This window comes from Mustela nivalis, assembly GCF_964662115.1.
Source record: "Mustela nivalis genome assembly, chromosome: 8".
NCBI classification, from domain to species: domain Eukaryota; kingdom Metazoa; phylum Chordata; class Mammalia; order Carnivora; family Mustelidae; genus Mustela; species Mustela nivalis.
This window is the reverse complement of record NC_139027.1, coordinates 85,949,607-85,968,687: the sequence shown is the minus strand read 5'-3', so window position 1 is coordinate 85,968,687 and position 19,081 is coordinate 85,949,607. Positions and strand designations below refer to the sequence as shown.

The following is a 19,081-nucleotide window of genomic DNA, read 5'->3' as shown; positions in this document are numbered from 1 at the left end:
ATGCAAATAGCAGATGAAAGAGTTTCCTAATTGTGTTTTCCTCATCCCCAGTAGTTTAATGTACTGTGAAGAGCAAGTCCTCTGGAGTCAGACCTTCCTGAGTTCTGCCACTTAATACAATGTGAAATTGAGCAAGTCCCTAAGATTTTGTAAGCTTCGGCATTTGAGAACAACACTACTTATTTCTCAGGATCGTTGAGAGAATAAAAAGGATTATGAATATAAAAGATACAGCACACAGCATATGGTCAATAAATGGTACTTACTACCAGTCTGTTTCTCTTTTTATCTAAGACACATGTGCTCAGATTGATTTGATATGCACTCCAGTATCCAGATGTTGAATCTCTAGAGTATTTTCAAAATCCCACAGGAGACATCACTTGGCCTCATTTGACATAATCTAAAGGTGAGATATATGTCTGTGTGTTCTTGGAATCAAGATGGGTTTACATTCTTTGAATTTTGTTTCTATTATATCTTATTTTTCCAATTTTATTGAGATATAATTGATTGTGTATGTTTACAGTGTACAACAGGTTGATGTGGTATATATTGCAAAGTATTTTAATGTATATATTATGATATATTTAAATATATGTATTTTAAATATGAAGAGAATATTTAAGATCTACTCTCTTTTTTTTTAATTTTTATTTTTTATAAACATATATTTTTATCCCCAACATTCAAGTTTATAATACAGTATTATTAGTAATAATGACCATGTTGTAACTTAGACCCCCAGAATTTGTTAGACTTACAAGTTTGCACCCTTTGGCCAGATTCTCGTCATTTCCCCAGCTCCCCAGCCCTTGGTAACCACCATGATACTCAGTTTCTCTGAGTTCATCTTTTATATTCCTCCACATATAAAGTAATGTCACAGAGTATATATTTTCCTTCCAGGCTTACTTCACTTAGTGCAAGATTCATCCAAGTTACCCCAGTTGGCAGTATTTCTGTCTGTCTCAGGCTGAATGATATTCCATTGAATGATATTCCATTCAATTCCTTTGAATATATACCTAGAAATGGAATTGGCAGATCACTTATTTTTAATTTTTTGAAGGACCTCCATACTGTTTTCCATAGTGGCTATACCAGTTAGCATTCCCTCAAACAGTGGCTGAGGACTCCCTTTTCTCCACATCCTTATCATTTATCATTTCTTGCCTTTTTGATAATAACCATTCCAATAGGTGTGAGGCAAAATCTCATTATAATTTTGATTTGTATCTCCTTAATATCTAGGGGTGTTGAGTACTCTTTCCTGTACATGTTGGCCATTCGAATGTCTTCTTTGGAAAAGTGTCTATTCAGTTCCTGTGCCCATTTTTGGATTATTGGGGGGGGTGTTGTTGTTGTTTTTCTTTTTGTGGGTTGGTTTCTTTGTTTTTTGTTTTTTTTTTTTGTTGGTTTGCTTTTTGTTTTTTGTTTTTACCATTGAGCTGGATGATGAGTTCTTTAAACATTTTGGATATTCTTCTCCTACCCACTTAAGCCTCCATGTTAACCCCTTATCAGATACATGACTTGCAAATATCTTTCCCTATACCATAAGTTGCTTTTCATTTTGTTGATGATATCTTTTTCTGCACAGAAACTTTACAATTCAACGTAGTCTCACTTACTGATTTTTTATTTCATTGTTTGTGCTTTTGATATCATAGCCAGAAAGTGCTGCTAATACCAATGCCAATGAACTTTTCCCCTATGTTTCCTTCTAGGAGTTTTACAGTTTTGAGTCTTATGTTTAAGTCTATAATCCATTTAAAGTGAATTTTTGAGCATTTCATTGAGTATTCTTGGCTCCTTTATCAATTATTAGTTGACCACATATGCAAGATTTTACTACTGGACTCCCAATTCTCCCAATTAATGGAAATTCATTGATCTATGTGTTCATTTTTATGCCAGTGACATGCTCTTTTGATTATTACAGCTTTATAGTATGGTTAGAAATCAAGAAGCGAGTTACCGGAGGTGGCGGGGCGGCAACGGCGGCGAGCGGGTCCTTGTGGCCTAGAAAAATCCTGCAAAAATGTCTCTGTACCTATCTCTTGAAGACCTGAAGGTAGACAAAGTTATTCAGGCTCAAACTGCCTTTTCTGCAAACCCTGGCAACCCAGCAATTTTGTCTGAAGCTTCTGCTCCCATCTCTCAAGATGGAAATCTCTATCCTAAATTGTATCCGGAGCTCTCCCAGTACATGGGCCTGAGTTTAAATGAAGAAGAAATCCGTGCAAATATGGCCGTGGTCCCTGGAGCACCAGTTCAGGGGTTGGTGGCAAGACCTTCTAGTATGAACTATATGGTGGCTCCTGTAACTGGTAATGATGTTGGAATTCGTAGAGCAGAAATTAAGCAAGGGATTTGTGAAGTCATTTTGTGTAAGGATCAAGATGGAAAAATTGGGCTCAGGCTTAAATCAATAGATAATGGCATATTTGTTCAGCTGGTCCAGGCAAATTCTCCAGCCTCATTGGTTGGTCTGGGATTTGGGGACCAAGTACTTCAGATCAATGGGGAAAACTGTGCAGGCTGGAGCTCTGATAAAGCACACAAGGTACTCAAACAGGCTTTTGGAGAGAAGATTACTATGACTGTTCGTGACAGGCCCTTTGAACGGACAGTTACCATGCATAAGGATAGTACTGGACATGTTGGCTTTATCTTTAAAAATGGAAAGATAACATCCATAGTGAAAGATAGTTCTGCAGGCAGAAATGGTCTTCTCACAGAACATAACATCTGTGAAGTCAATGGGCAGAATGTCATTGGGCTGAAGGATTCTCAAATTGCAGACATACTGTCAACATCTGAGACTGTAGTTACTATTACAATCATGCCTGCTTTTATCTTTGAACATATTATTATCATACCATATCATACCATTCCTGAGGTTTAAAAGTCATGGCACAATGGAAACTTCACTGAACTCCAGTTTACTTCTTGGGCAACTTAACTTTATATTACACACATGAAGCTTTCTAGGAGCCAGAGAGCATATGCTGCATGAAGACCTTTCTATCTTACATTATGGCTGGGAATCTTACTGTTCTGATTGGATATCTTGTTCACACTTCAAGATCATTGTAGCCTTATCCTGGTTTTACTGATGTGAAACTTTGGACAGATTTTAACTGATTTTCATAGAGTAGTTTCTCTACTGGAAACCCGATGCTTTTACAAGCCATTATGATTAGAATGACACAGGCTTAGCTCTGTGTTAGAACCAGTCACCTTTATCTTACATATCAAGTAGTGCTGTTCATATTACTTTAGTTCTATGGTATAATTGCATTTTTAATGTGTAACCATAGTACATGTAGAATGACTGCTTTTGATGTTTTTTTAGTTCTGTGTGTGTGTGTGTGTGTGTGTGTGTGTGTGTGTGTAAAATACCAATTAAGTACACTGGTTTCATTCCATGTAAGCATTATACAGTGTATGTAGGTTGCTAGAGATTGTGTTGATCATCATTTAATTAGAACTACCTTTACTTAATATGCTTCAACTGTCGCCTTAACTGTGTTAAGCATCTAGAATAAAAGCCCAAATACAACTATTGCTGCCTTTCTAAAACCCAAAATGCAGTTCTGTGTTAAACTGAAATGTACACTAGCCCAGAACAATGTAATGGTACATACTGAGCTATAGCATAGCTGCTTAGTTGCATTTGAGATTTTCTAGTCAGTTGTGTAATGGAAATTTCTTTCTTCTAAAACTTACCGGTATTACTTTCTGAGAAATGATTCACTATATATTAAATGTAAAAATTCTTATACCAAATAGGATAAAGTTTTGACTCCCTTTATTCATATGTAGATTAAGTGGAATAATACTTAATTTTGTCTTTAATATTCTGTAACCTCACTACTTTGTGGTGGTCTTAGGATGTTTCCCAGGTAATCTGTTCCTCCTGACCCCTCCCTACAAAATGGAAGTGACACTTTATCCTGATTTTTTTTCTTTATGGTTTATGCCTATTTCATCTTAATTAAATATGTATAAATTAAAAAAAAAAGAAATCAAGAAGCATGATTCTTCTGACTTTGTTCTTTCTCAGGATTGCTTTGGCTACTAGGGTCTTTTGTGGATCCATAAAAATTTGAGGACTTTTTTCTATTTCTGTGGAAAAAAATCCCACTAAAGTTTTGATAGTGACTACACTGAGTCTATAGATTGTTTGGGTAATGTGAACATTTTTAACAGTGTTAATTCTTCCAATCCATAAACACAGGCTATCTTCCCATCTGTTTGTGTCTTCTTTAATTTCTTTCATCAAAGTCTCATCAAAGTCTTATAGTTTTCAGCATACAGATCTTTCACCTCTGTGGTTGAATTTATTCCAAAGTATTTTATCATTTTTCATGTGACTGTGAATGGGACTGTTTTCTTTATCTCTTTTTTAGATATTTTGTCATTGACATACAGAAGGACAACTGTTTTCCATATGCTGGTTTCAAATCCTGTAACTTTACAGAAGTTGTTGATTAGTTTTAGCAGCTTTTTGTTGCATTTCTATATAAAAGATTGTATCATCTGCAAACAAACAGTTTCACTGCTTTCTTTGTCTTGTTGATTGTTCTGGTTAGGGCTTCCAGTACTATGTCGAATGAGAGTGGTGAGAGTGAGCACCTTGTCTGGTTCCTGCTCTGATAAGGAAGGCTTTCAACACTTCATCATTGAGGATGATATTAGCTATGGGCGTGCCATATATGGCCTGCATTATGTTGATGCATGTTCCCTCCATACCACTTCATTGAGAATTTTTATCTTGAAAGTATTTTGTCAAATACTTTTACTGCATCTTATTGAGATGATCACATGATTTTTATTGTTCTTGCTATGAATATGTGTCACAGTCAATGATTTGCCTATATTGAACTATGTTTGCATTCTGAGATTGATCATGATGTATGATCTTTTTAATATGCTATTAAATTTGGTTTTCCTATATTTTGTGGAGAATTTTTACATCTGTATATATTAGGAATATTGGTCTATAATTTTCTTTACCTGTAGTGTCCTAGTGTCAAATCTCATGGTAACATTGTCCTTGTAAAATGAATTTGAGAGTATTACCTCCTCTTCAATTTTTTTGGAAGAGCTTAAGAAGCACTGGTGTTAATTCTTTAATCTGGTATAATTTACCAGTGAAAACTTCTGGTCCTGGACTTTTTGTTGTTGAGGTTTTTGATCACTGATTCAATACTGTTACTTATTATGGGTCTGTACAAGTTTTCTATTTCTTCCTGATTCAGATTCAGTAGGTTGTTATCCAGTGTGTTGACATATAATTTAACATCTCAGATTCTTAATATATCTATATCAGTTGCAATGGCTCCTGTTTCATTTCTGATTTTATTTTATTGAATCTTCTCTCTTTTCCAAGTTAGTCTCACTAAAGACTCATCAATTTTATTTGTTCTTTCAAAACATCTATTTCTTAGTTCTATTGATTTTTTTAAATTTTTTTAATTTTTTATAAACATATAATGTATTTTTATCCCCAGGGGTACAGGTCTGTGAATCGCCAAGTTTTCACACTTCACAGCACTCACCATAGCACATACCCTCCCCAATGTCCATAACCCCAACCCCCTTTCTCAAACCCCGTCCCCCCAGCAACCCTCAGATTGTTTTGTGAGATTAAGAGTCACTTATGGTTTGTGTCCCTCCCAATCCCATCTTGTTTCATTCATTCTTCTCCTACTCCCTTAACCCCCATGTTGTATCTCCTCTTCCTCATATCAGGGAGATCATATGATAGTTGTCTTTGTCTGATTGACTTATTTCGCTAAGCATGATACGCTCTAGTTCCATCCATATTGTTGCAAATGGCAAGATTTCATTTCTTTTGATGGCTGCATAGTATTCCATTGTGTATATATACCACATCTTCTTGATCCATTCATCTGTTGATGGACATCTAGGTTCTTTCCATAGTTTGGCTATTGTAGACAATGCTGCTATAAACATGCGGGTGCACGTGCCCCTTCGGATCACTGCGTTTGTATCTTTAGGGTAAATACCCAGTAGTGCAATTGCTGGGTCATAGGGTAGGTCTATTTTCAACATTTTGAGGAACCTCCATGCTGTTTTCCAGAGTGGTTGCACCAGCTTGCATTCCCACCAACAGTGTAGGAGGGTTCCCATTTCTGTGCATCCTCGCCAGCATCTGTCACTTCCTGACTTGTTAATTTTACCCATTCTGTCTGGTGTGAGGTGATATCTCATTGTGGTTTTGATTTGTATTTCCCTGATGCCAAGAGATGTGGAACACTTTTTCATGTGTCTGTTGGCCATCTACATGTCTTCTTGGCAGAAATGTCTGTTCATGTCTTCTGCCCATTTCTTGATTAAATTATTTGTTCTTTGGGTGTTGAGTTTGCTAAGTTCTTTATAGATTTTGGAAACTAGCCCTTTATCTGATATGTCGTTTGCAAATATCTTCTCCCATTCTGTCAGTTGTCTTTTGGTTTTGTTAACTGTTTCCTTTGCTGTGCAAAAGCTTTTGATCTTGATGAAATCCCAATAGTTCATTTTTGCCCTTGCTTCCCTTGTCTTTGGTGATGTTCCTAGGAAGACATTGTTGCAGCTGAGGTCGAAGAGGTTGCTGCCTGTGTTCTCCTCAAGGATTTTGATGGATTCCTTTCTCACATTGAGGTCCTTTATCCATTTTCAGTCTATTTTCATGTGTGGTGTAAGGAAATGGTCCAATTTCATTTTTCTGCATGTGGTTGTCCAATTTTCCCAACAACATTTGTTGAAGAGACTGTCTTTTTTCCATTGGACATTCTTTCCTGCTTTGTCGAAGATTAGTTGACCATAGAGTTGAGGGTCTATTTCTGGACTCTCTATTCTGTTCCATTGATCTATGTATCTGTTTTTGTGCTAGTACCATGTTGTCTTGATGATGATGCATTGTAATAAAGCTTGAAGTTTGGAATTGTGATGCCACCAACTTTGGCTTTCTTTGTCAATATTCCTTTGGTTATTCGAAGTCTTTCTGGTTACATATAAATTTTAGCATTATTTGTTCCATTTCTTTGAAAAAGATGGATGGTACTTTGATAGGAATGGCATTAAATATGTAGATTGCTTTAGGTAGCATAGACATTTTCACAATATTTATTCTTCCAATCCAGGAGCATGGAACATTTTTCCATTTCTTTGTGTCTTCCTCAATCTCTTTCATGAGTACGTTACAGTTTTCTGAGTGTAGGTTCTTAGCCTCTTTGGTTAGGGTTATTCCTAGGTATCTTATTATTTTGGGTGTTATTGTAAATGGGATTGAATCCTTAATTTCTCTTTCTTCTGTTTTGTTGTTGGTGTAGAGAAATGCAACTGATTTCTGTGCATTGATTTGATATCACTTTACTGAATTCCTGTACAAGTTCTAGCAGTTTTGGAGTGGAGTCTTTTGGGTTTTTCACATATAGTATCATATGATCTGCAAAGAGTGATAGTTTGACTTCTTCTTTGCCTATTTGGATGCCTTTAAATTCCTTTTAATATCTGATTGCTGAGGCTAGGACTTCTAGTACTATGTTGAATAGCAGTGGTGATAATGGACATCCCTGCCATGTTCCTGACCTTAGCAGAAAAGCTTTCAGTTTTTCTCCATTGAGAATGATATTTGCGGTGGGTTTTTGATAGATGGCTTTGATGATATTGAGGTATGTGCCCTCTATCCCTACACTTTGAAGAGTTTTGATCAGGAAGGGATGCTGTACTTTGTCAAATGGTTTTTCAGCATCTATTGAGAGTATCATATGGTTCTTGTTCTTTCTTTTATTGATGTGTTGTATCACATTGATTTATTTGTGGATGTTGAACCAACCTTGCAGCCCTGGAATAAATCCCACTTGGTCGTGGTGAATAATCCTTTTAACGTACTATTGAATCCTATTGCCTAGTATTTTGGTGAGAATTTTCGCATGTGTGTTCATCAAGAATATTGGTCTTTAGTTCTCTTTTTTGATGGTATCCTTGTCTGGTTTTGGTATCAAGGTGATGCTGGCCTCATAAAATGATTTTGGAAGTTTTCCTTCCATTTCTATTTTTTGGAACTGTTTCAGGAGAATAAGAATTAGTTCTTCTTTAAATGTTTGGTAGAATTCCCCTGGGAAGCCATCTGGCCCTGGGCTTTTGTTTGTTTAGAGACTTTTAATGACTGTTTCAATCTCCTTACTGGTTATGGGTCTGTTCAGGTTTTCTATTTCTTCCTGGTTCAGTTGTGGTAGCTCATATGTCTCTAGGAATGCATCCATTTCTTCCAGATTGTCAAATTTGTTGGTGTAGAGTTGCTCATAGTGTGTTCTTATAATTGTCTGTATTTCTTTGGTGTTAGTTGTGATCTCTCTTCTTTCATTCATAATTTTATTTATTTGGGTCCTTTCTCTTTTTTTTTTTTTTTATTTTGATAAGTCTGGCCGGGGATTTGGCAATCTTATTAATTCTTTCAAAGAACCAGCTCCTAGTTTCATTGATTTGTTCTATTGTTTTTTTGTTTTCTATTTCATTGATTTCTGCTCTGGTCTTTATGATTTCTCTTCCCTGCTGGGTTTAGGCTTTCTTTCTTGTTCTTTCTCCAGCTCCTTTTGGTGTAGGGTTAGGCTGTGTACTTGAGACATTCCTTGTATCTTGAGAAAGGCTTGTACCACCATATATTTTCCTTTCAGGACTGCCTTAACTGTGTCCCACAGATTGTCAACCATTGTGTTTTCATTATTATTTGTTTCTGTGAATTTTTCAATTCTTCTTTAATTTCCTGTTTGACCCATTCATTCTTTAGAAGGATGCTGTTTAATCTCCATGTATTTGGGTTATTTCAAAATTTCCTCTTGTGATTGAGTTCTAGCTTCAGAGCATTGTGATCTGAAAAGATACAGGGAATGATCCCAATCTTTTGATACCAGTTGAGACCTGTTTTAGGACCGAGGATGTGATCTATTCTGGAGAATGTTCCATGTGCACCAGAGAAGAATGTGTATTCTGTTGCTTTGGGATGAAATGTTCTGAATATATCTGTGATGTCCATCTGGTCCAGTGTGTCATTTAAGGCCTTTATTCCCTTGTTGATCTTTTGCTTGGATTATCTGTCCATTTCAGTGAGGGGAGTGTTAAAGTCCCCTACTATTATTGTATTATTGTCAATGTGTTTCTTTGATTTTGTTATTAATTGATTTATATAGTTGTCTGCTCCCATGTTGGTGCATAGATATTTAAAATTGTCAGGTCTTCTTGTTGGACAGACCCTTTGAGTATGGTATACTGTCCTTCTTCATTTCTTATTATAGTCTTCAGCTTAAATTCTAATTGATCCGATATAAGGTTTACCACCCCTGTTTTCTTCTGATGTCCATTAGCATAGTAAATTTTTTCCCACCCCCTTACTTTAAATCTGGAGGTGTCTTCAGGTCTGAAATGACTTTCTTGTAGGCAAAATATAGATTTTTTTTTAATCCATTCTGATACCCTGTGTCTTTTGATTGGGGCATTTAGCCCATTAACATTCAGGGTAACTATTGAGAGATATGAATTTAGTGCCATTGTATTGCCTGTAAGGTGACTGCTACTGTATATTGTCTCTGTTCCTTACTTATCTACCACTTGTAGGCTCTCTCTTTGCTTAGAGGACCACTTTCAATATTTCCTGTAGAGCTGGTTTGGTGTTTGCAAATTCTTTCAGTTTTTGTTTGTCCTGGAAGCTTTTTATCTCTCCTATTTTCAATGATAGCCTAGCTGGATCTAGTATTCTTGGCTTCATGTTTTTCTCATTTAGTGCTCTGAAAATATCATGCCAGCTCTTCTGGCCTGCCAGGTCTCTGTGGTAAGTCAGCTGCCAATCTAATATTTTTACCATTATATGTTACAGACTTCTTTTCCAGGGCAGCTTTCAGGATTTTCTCATTGTCACTAAGACCTGTAAATTTTAATATTAGGTTACGGGGTATGGACCTATTCTTGTTGATTTTGAGGGGGGTTCTCTGCGCCTCCTGGATTTTGATGCTTGTTCCCTTTGCCATATTAGGGAAATTCTCCCCAATAATTCTCTCCAATATACCTTCTGCTCCCCTCTCTTTTTCCTTCTTCTGGAATCCCAATTATTCTAATGTTGTTTCATCTTATGGTGTCACTTATCTCTCAAATTCTCCCCTCATGGTCCAGTAGCTCTTTGTCCCTCTTTTGCTCAGCTTCTTTATTCTCTGTCATTTGGTCTTCTATATCACTAATTCCTTATTCTGCCTCATTTATCCTAGCAGTGTGAACCTCCACTTTTTATTGAACATCATTAATAGCTTTTTAAATTTCAACTTGGTTAACTTTTAGTTCTTTTATTTCTCCAGAAAGGGCTTTTATATCTCCTGAGAGGGTTTCTCTAATATTTTCCAGGCCTTTTTCGAGCCCGGCTAGAACCTTGAGAATCATCATTCTGAATTCTATATCTGACATATTGCCAATGTCTGTATTGATTAGGTCCCTAGCCTTTGGTACTGCCTCTTGTTCTTTTTTTTGTGGTGAAGTTTTCCACCTTGTCATTTTGTCCAGATAAGAGTATATGAAGGAGCAAGTAAAATACTAAAAGGGTGGCAAAGACCCCAGGAAAATAAACTTTATCTAAATTAGAAGAGACTCCAAATCGTGGGGGGGGGGGAGAAAAGGGATAAAAAGAGGTTCAAAAAAATAAAAAGAAAATTAAAAAAGAAAACAAATAAAGAAAAAATATAAAAAAAGAAATATATATATATATTAGATAAACAAGTTAAAAACTTTAAGAAAGAAAAGGGTAAAAGTTTTAAAAAATTTAGCTGAAGAAGAAAAAAAATGGAAAAATAATTAAATTAACTACAAGACTAAAGAATCATGGAGAGAAAGCCATGAGTTTAGTGCTTTTCTTTCTCCTTCTCTGGAATTCCTCTGCTCTCCTTGGTAGGTGAACTTGGTCCTGGCTGGATTTCTTCTTGATCTTCTGGTGTAGGGGCCTATTGGAGTGATTCTCAAGTGTCTTTTCCTCCAGCAGAGCTGCACCGCCCTTACCAGGGGCTGGGTGAGTAATCCACTTGGGTTCGCTTTCCAGAGCTTTTGTTCCCTGAGTGCATTCTGTAGAGTTCTGGAGGTCGGGAATGAAAATGGCGGCCTCCCAGTCTCCAGCCCAGAGGAGCCGAGAGCTCGGGGCCCCACTCCTCAGTGTGCCTTCAGAAAATAGCACCCAATAACACCCTCAGAGAATAGCGCCCAATAACTCCAGTCTCCTTCCCCTCCAGCCACGTTCTGAGCTCTACCAGGCTGCGACCAGTTCAAGGTAATCCCGAGCTGAGATCTCACTCCTCAGCTCTGTCTCTGTAGCCAGCTTCCCGTTCTAATACCTGCAAGCTCTGCAACACCCAGACACCCCCGATCCTTCTGTGACCCTGCGGTACCTGCGGCCATGCTGACCCCACGTGGGCTTCCCCCAGTTTAGCCTCTGGAGCGATGTCCCTCAGTGGAACAGACTTTTAAAAATCCCGATTTTGTGCTCCATTGCTCTGCCACTTGCTGGGAGCTGGTGCCTCCCCCTGCGGTCTATCTTCCCGTCGCTTTGGATTCACTTCTCCGCCAGTCCTACCTTTCAGAAAGTGGTTGATTTCGTTTCTAGAATTGCTGTTCTTCTCTTCGACCTCCTGTTGGATTTGTAGATGTTTGCAATGTTTAGATAGCTATCTAGATGATCTCCTGCTACTTGATGTAGCCTCAGCCTTCTACTTCTCCGCCATCTTGACTCCTCCCCCACTATTGATATTTTCTGTTGTTTTCCCAATCTCTATTTCATTTATTCCTCCTCTGATTTTGCTGTTTCCTTCCTTCTGTTAATTTTTTTAAGATTTTTATTTATTTATTTGAGAGACAGAGATCACAAGTATGCAGAAAGTCAGGCAGAGAGAAAGATATAAAGATTACCCTTAGTGGGGAATCAGGCTCCCCACTAAGCAGAGAGCCTGATGTGGGGCTTGATCACAGTACTCTGGTATCATGACCTGAGCCAAAGGCAGAGGCTTTAACCCACTGAGCCACCCAGGCATGCCCCACTTCTGTTAACTTTTGTCTTAGTTCTTTTTTGTTTTTTGTTTTTTGTTTTTTTACTTTTTTAAGGTGTAAATCCAGGTTGTTTAGTTGTTTATTTAGGTCTTTCTTGTTCCTTAATATAGGTATTTATCCCTATATATGTCCCACATTTGTTTCAAGATATTTCTTGATTTTCCTTTGGATTTGTTTCTTGACCCATTGTTTGTCCAGGAGCATGTCATTTAGCTGCCACTTGTTTGTATATTTTCCATCTTTCCTTCTGTTATTAATTTTAGCTTCATACCACTATGGTCAGAAAAAAATACCTAATAGAAATTCAATATTAAACTTGCTAAGGATTGTTTTGTGAGCTGTCATGTAATATATCCTGGAGGATATTCTGTGTGTGCTTGTAAAGAATGTGAATTCTGTTGCTGTTGAAGAGAATGTTCTGCAAATGTCTGTTAGTTTTATTTGGTTTGAAGTTAGGTTCAAGTCAAATGTTTTCCTGCCAATTTTCTGTGTGGATGATCTATTAATTGTTGAAAGTTGGATATTGAAGTCCCTTACTATTATTTCATTGTTGTGTATTTGTATTTGTATTTATACCTATTTGAAGAAAAAATCTGTTAGCATTTGCCTAATATTTTTAGGTGCTCTGATGTTAGAAGAGTATATACTGTTATAACTTCTTGATTAACTGACCACCTTATTATTGTATAATGCCCATCTTTTCTCTTGTTATTTTGTTGCAAATTCTATTTCATCTGATACCAAGATAGTAGTTCCACTTCTTTCTTTTGTTTTCCACTTGCATGGAAAATCTTTTGCCATCCTATACTTTGAGAGACTATGTGTGTCCTTAAAGCTGAAGTGAGTCTCTGATATACAGCAGATACAGTTACATACAGTTAGATACAGTTGGGTCTTATGGTTTTGTTTTATTTTTTGTCCACTTTCTGCCTTTTGATTAGAAAATTGATCCATTATTGTTTAGATTAATTATAGATGGTAATGACTCACTAATGCCATCTTACTTATAATTTTCTGCCTGTTTTGTAGTTTCATTTTTTTTCTTCCTTTTTTGCTCCTTCTGTAAATTGGTGATTTTCAGTAGTGATGGGTTTTGATTGCTTTCTCTTTATTTTTGTGTATCTATTGTAGATTTTTATTTGTGGTTACATGAGGCTTACTTACATAAAGCATTTTATAGGTAAGAAAGAATTTTCTTATTATTTTACATGGATAAATATAATTTTGATCTCATACAAAGCTTTCTCCTTTTACTCTCCACCTTTTATGTTTTTGATGTCACCATTTTACAACTTTCTTGTTGTGTATGTATCAACACATTGTTGAAGCTTGAGCTATTTTTAATATTTTGTCTTTCACTATCATATAGAGTTAAGAAGGTAATACATTATAAAATTACAGTATTTGGGTATTCTGATTATGATTATATGTTTATGCATGTTGTATATTTTCATATGTTTTCATCTAATTATTATCCTTTTGTTTCAGCTTGAAAAACTCCTTTCCCTAATTCTTATAAGACACTAAGGTTTATGATGAATTATCTCATATTTTATTCGAGAAAGTCTTTACATCACATTCACATCACATTTTTATCACATTCTGAAGACCAACTTTGTTGTGTATTCTTGGTTGGCAGTTTCTTTTCTTTTCTTTTTTCTTTTTAATCATTTTGAACATATCATTCCATTGTTCCCTGGTCTACAAGATTTCTGTTAAGAAATCTGCCAATAGGAGGAGGAGTCAAGATGGCAGAGAAGTAGCAGGCTGAGACTACTTCAGCTAGCAGGAGATCAGCTAGATAGTTTATCTAAAGATTGCAAACACCTGCAAATCCATCGGCAGATCGAAGAGAAGAACAGAAATTCGGGAAACAGAAAAACAACCACTTTCTGAAAGGTAGGACTGGCGGAGAAGTGAATCCAAAGCGACAGGAAGATAGACCCTGGAGGGAGGGGCCGGATCCCGGCAAGCGGCGGAGCAACGGAGCACAAAATCGGGACTTTTAAAAGTCTGTTCCACTGAGGGACATCGCTCCAGAGGCTAAACTGGGGTGAAGCCCACGCGGGGTCAGCGTGGCCTCAGGTCCCGCAGGCTCACAGAAGCATCGGGGGTGTCTGAGTGTCGCAGAGCTTGCGGGTATTGGAACGGAAAAGGCAGCTACAGAGATGGAGCCGACAGTAAGCTCACAGCTCGGTGTTACCTTGAACCGGTCGCAGGCTCAGTGAGCTCGGAGCGTGGTTGGAGGTCAGGCAAACAGGAGTAACAGGGCGCTGTTCTCTGAGGGCGCACTGAGGAGTGGGGCCCCGGGCTCTCGGCTCCTCTGGGCCAGAGACCAGGAGGCCGCCATTTGTATTCCTGTCCTCCAGAACTCTTTGGAAAGCACTCAGGGAACAAAAGCCCCTGAAAGCAAAACCGAGTGGATAACTCAGCCCGGCCCCTGGTAAGGGCGGTGCAATTCCGCCTCAGGCAAAGACACTTGAGAATCACTACACCAGGCCCCTCCCCGAGAAGATCAACAAGAAATCCAGCCAAGACCAAGTTCACCTACCAAGGAGTGCGGTTTCAATACCAAGGAGAGCAGCAGAATTCCAGAGGAGGAGAAAGCAAAGCATGGAACCGATGGCTTTCTCCCTGTGATTTTTAGTCTTGAAGTTAATTTAATTTTTTTCTTTTTCATTTTTCTTCTCTTCTTCTGCTAATTTTTTTTAACTTTTACCCTTTCCTTTTATTAACATTTTTAACTAGTTTATCTAATATATATATATTTTTTCTTTTTTATATTTTTCTTTATTCATTTTCTTTTTTTTAAATTCTTTTCTTTTCTTTTTTTTTCTTTCTTTCTTTTTGAACCTCCTTTTATCCTCTTTCTCCCCCCTCATGATTAGGGTTCTCTTCTGATTTGCTCAAAGCATATTTTCCAGGGTTGTTGCCACTCTTTTAGTATTTAACTTGCTCCTTCATATACTCTTATCTGGACAAAATGATAAGGTGGAAAACTTCACCACAAAATAAAAAGAACAAGAGGCAGTACCGAAGGCTAGGAACCTAACCAATACAGACATTGGTAATATGTCAGATCTAGAGTTCAGAATGACAATTCTCAAGGTTCTAGCCGGGCTCGAAAAAGGCATGGAAGATATTAGAGAAACCCTCTACAGAGATATAAAAGCCCTTTCTGGAGAAATAAAAGAACTAAAATCTAACCAAGTTGAAATCAAAAAAGCTATTAATGAGGTGCAATCAAAAATGGAGGCTCTCGCTGCTAGGATAAATGAGGCAGAAGAAAGAATTAGCGATATAGAAGACCAAATGACAGAGAATAAAGAAGCTGAGCAAAAGAGGGACAAAGAGCTACTGGACCATGGGGGTAGAATTCAAGACATAAGTGACACCGTAAGATGAAACAACATTAGAATAATTGGGATTCCAGAAGAAGAAGAAAGAGAGAGGGGAGCAGAAGGTATATTGGAGAGAATTATTGGGGAGAATTTCCCCAATATGGCAAAGGGAACAAGCATCAAAATTCAGGAGGTTCAGAGAACGCCCCTCAAAATCAATAAGAATAGGCCCACACCCCGTCACCTAATAGTAAAATTTACAAGTCTCAGTGACAAAGAGAAAATCCTGAAAGCAGCCCGGGAAAAGAAGTCTGTAACATACAATGGTAAAAATATTAGATTGGCAGCTGACTTAGCCACAGAGACCTGGCAGGCCAGAAGAGCTGGCATGATATTTTCAGAGCACTAAATGAGAAAAACATGAAGCCAAGAATACTAGATCCAGCTAGGCTATCATTGAAAATAGAAGGAGAGATTAAAAGCTTCCAGGACAAACAAAAACTGAAAGAATTTGCAAACACCAAACCAGCTCTACAGGAAATATTGAAAGTGGTCCTCTAAGCAAAGAGAGAGCCTACAAGTGGTAGATAAGTAAGGAACAGAGACAATATACAGTAACAGTCACCTTACAGGCAATACAATGGCACTAAATTCATATCTCTCAATAGTTACCCTGAATGTTAATGGGCTAAATGCCCCAATCAAAAGACACAGGGTATCAGAATGGATTAAAAAAAAATCTATATTTTGCCTACAAGAAAGTCATTTCAGACCTGAAGACACCTCCAGATTTAAAGTAAGGGGGTGGGAAAAAATTTACTATGCTAATGGACATCAGAAGAAAACAGGGGTGGTAAGCCTTATATCAGATCAATTAGAATTTAAGCTGAAGATTATAATAAGAGATGAGGAAGGACACTATACCATACTCAAAGGGTCTGTCCAACAAGAAGACCTGACAATTTTAAATATCTATGCACCAACATGGGAGCAGACAGCTATATAAATCAATTAATAACAAAATCAAAGAAACACATTGACAATAATACAATAATAGTAGGGGACTTTAACACTCCCCTCACTGAAATGGACAGATAATCCAAGCAAAAGATCAACAAGGGAATAAAGGCCTTAAATGACACACTGGACCAGATGGGCATCACAGATATATTCAGAACATTTCATCCCAAAGCAACAGAATACACATTCTTCTCTGGTGCACATGGAACATTCTCCAGAATAGATCACATCCTCGGTCCTAAAACAGGTCTCAACTGGTATCAAAAGATTGGGATCATTCCCTGTATCTTTTCAGATCACAATGCTCTGAAGCTAGAACTCAATCACAAGAGGAAATTTTGAAATAACCCAAATACATGGAGATTAAACAGCATCCTTCTAAAGAATGAATGGGTCAAACAGGAAATTAAAGAAGAATTGAAAAATTCACGGAAACTAATGATAATGAAAACACAATGGTTGAAAATCTGTGGGACACAGCTAAGGCAGTCCTGAGAGGAAAATATATAGTGGTACAAGCCTTTCTCAAGAAACAAGAAAGGTCTCAGGTACACAACCTAACCCTACACCAAAAGGAGCTGGAGAAAGAACAAGAAAGAAAGCCTAAACCCAGCAGGGAAGAGAAATCATAAAGATCAGAGCAGAAATCAATGAAATAGAAACCAAAAAAACAATAGAGCAAATCAAGGAAACTGAGAGCTTGTTATTTGAAAGAATTAATAAAATTGATAAACCCCTGGCCAGACTTATAAAAAAAAAAGAGAGAAAGGACCCAAATAAATAAAATCATGAATGAAAGAGGAGAGATCACAACTAACACCAACGTAATACAAACTATTATAAGAACATACTATGAGCAACTCTACACCAACAAATTTGACAATCTGGAAGAAATGGATGCATTCCTAGAAACATATGAGCTACCACAACTGAACCAGGAAGAAATAGAAAGCCTAAACAGACCCATAACCAGTAAGGAGATTGAAACATTCATTAAAAATCTCCAAACAAACAAAAGCCCAGGGCCAGACGGCTTCCCGGGGGAATTCTACCAAACATTTAAAGAAGAACTAATTCCTATACTCCTGAAACTGTTCCAAAAAATAGAAATGGAAGGAAAACTTCCAAACTCATTTTATGAGGCCAGCATCACCTTGATGCCAAAACCAGAAAAGGATCCCATCAAAAAAGAGAGCTATAGACCGATATCCTTGATGAACACAAATGAAAAATTCTCACCAAAATACTAGCCAATAGTATTCAACAGTACATTAAATGGATTATTCACCACGACCAAGTGGGATTTATTCCAGGGCTGCAAGGTTGGTTCAACATCCGCAAATCAGTCAATGTGATACAACACATCAATAAAAGAAAGAACAAGAACCATATGATACTCTCAATAGATGCTGAAAAAGCATTTGACAAAGTACAGCATCCCTTCCTGATCAAAACTCTTCAAAGTGTAGGGATAGAGGGCACATACCTCAATATCATCAAAGCCATCTATCAAAAACCCACCGCAAATATAATTCTCAATGCAGAAAAACTGAAAGCTTTTCCGCTAAGGTCAGGAACACGACAGGGATGTCCATTATCACCACTGCTATTCAACATAGTACTAGAAGTCCTAGCCTCAGCAATCAGACAACAAAAGAAAGTTAAAGGCATCCAAATCAGCAAAGAAGAAGTCTAATAATCACTCTTCACAGATGATATGATACTATATGTGGAAAACCCAAAAGACTCCACTCCAAAACTGCTAGAACTTGTACAGGAATTCAGTAAAGTGGCAGGATATAAAATCAATGCACAGGGGGCGCCTGGGTGGCTCAGTGGGTTAAGCTGCTGCCTTCGGCTCAGGTGATGATCTCAGAGTCCTGGGATCGAGTCCCGCATCGGGCTCTCTGCTCAGCGGAGAGCCTGCTTCCCTCTCTCTCTCTCTTCTTGCCTCTCCATCTACTTGTGATTTCTCTCTGTCAAATAAATAAATAAAATCTTTAAAAAAAAAATCAATGCACAGAAATCAGTTGCATTTCTCTACACCAACAACAAAACAGAAGAAAGAGAAATTAAGGAGTCCATCCCATTTACAATTGCATCCCAAACCATAAGATACCTAGGAATAAACCTAACCAAAGAGGCACGAATCTATACTCAGAAAACTGTAAGGTACTCATGAAAGAAATTGAGGAAGACACAAAGAAATGGAAAAATATTCCATGCTCCTGGATTGGAAGAATAAATATTGTGAAAATGTCTATGCTACCTAAAGCAATCTACACATTTAACGCAATTCCTATCAAAGTACCATCCATCTTTTCCAAAGAAATGGAACAAATCATTCGAAAATTTATATGTAACCAGAAAAGACCTTGAATAGCCAAAGGGATATTGTAAATGAAAGCCAACGTTGGTGGCCTCACAATTCCGGACTTCAAGCTCTATTACAAAGCTGTCATCATCAAGACAGCATGGTACTGGCACAAAAACAGACACATAGATCAATGGAACAGAATAGAGAGCCCAGAAATAGACCCTCAACTCTACGGTCAACTAATCTTCGACAAAGCAGGAAAGAATGTCCAATGGAAAAAAGACAGCCTCTTCAATAAATGGTGTTGTGAAAA

General features: G+C 37.5%; 1 pseudogene across 1 annotated transcript; it reads left to right on the top strand.

Annotated features, from left to right (window-relative positions):
• Positions 1-1,976: 1,976 nt before the first annotated feature.
• LOC309871319 (syntenin-1 pseudogene) lies at positions 1,977-3,210 on the top strand (annotated as a pseudogene). The gene has a single exon. The product of its transcript is annotated as a syntenin-1 pseudogene (transcript).
• Positions 3,211-19,081: the final 15,871 nt, after the last annotated feature.